Source organism: Uloborus diversus, chromosome 6, assembly GCF_026930045.1.
Source record: "Uloborus diversus isolate 005 chromosome 6, Udiv.v.3.1, whole genome shotgun sequence".
NCBI lineage: Eukaryota > Metazoa > Arthropoda > Arachnida > Araneae > Uloboridae > Uloborus > Uloborus diversus.
The window spans coordinates 159,017,440-159,018,107 of record NC_072736.1 but is presented as its reverse complement, the minus strand read 5'-3'; positions in this window follow the sequence as shown (position 1 = coordinate 159,018,107).

Here is a 668-nt window from a genome sequence, read left to right as displayed (position 1 = left end):
CTCTTCCTGGGCGGTTACGTGTGCATAGTTGTGTGTGTGCGTAGACCTGTGTGTATGTACGTAGGCGTGTGTGAGTGTATGTGTGTGAAGTCGTGTGTGTGTATGTGTGTGAACGTGCATGTGTGTAGGACATGGACGCCTCCGACCAGGAGAAGCGGATAGCTCAAAACCGGAGCAGCCGCGCCGCGCCGCCAGCAGAGGACGGTGGGCGGTGCTGCTGCAGCGGCTTCTGGTCCAAGTTGAAAAAGGCACGGACACCAAAAACGGTCAAATGAGAACAATAAGCAATCGTGATTGCTCAAAAAAAAAAAAAAAAAATAAAATAAAATTTATGAAGAAAATTTTTCGGACCAGTAAGATTTATAACAATAAAAAAAAATTAAAAAAGAAAAACATTTCCACAAAGAAATTCTAAAAATAAATAAATAAGGCAATAAATAAATGATACTTTGCTAGTTTTAAAGAATTGTCACAAAAACATTCAAATCTAAAGAGAAGTAATTATTGTAGTATACCGCCGTGTTATGCACGAAAGTGGTATCTGCACTTTTCAGCAAAATTCAGTTACGGTCACCCGGTGCTTCTTTGTCACATATCTCACCTAAATACGTTGTTTTATGGTCATTTGTCAATAGGAAATATATTTTTTAAAAATCTGAAAAAGTTGC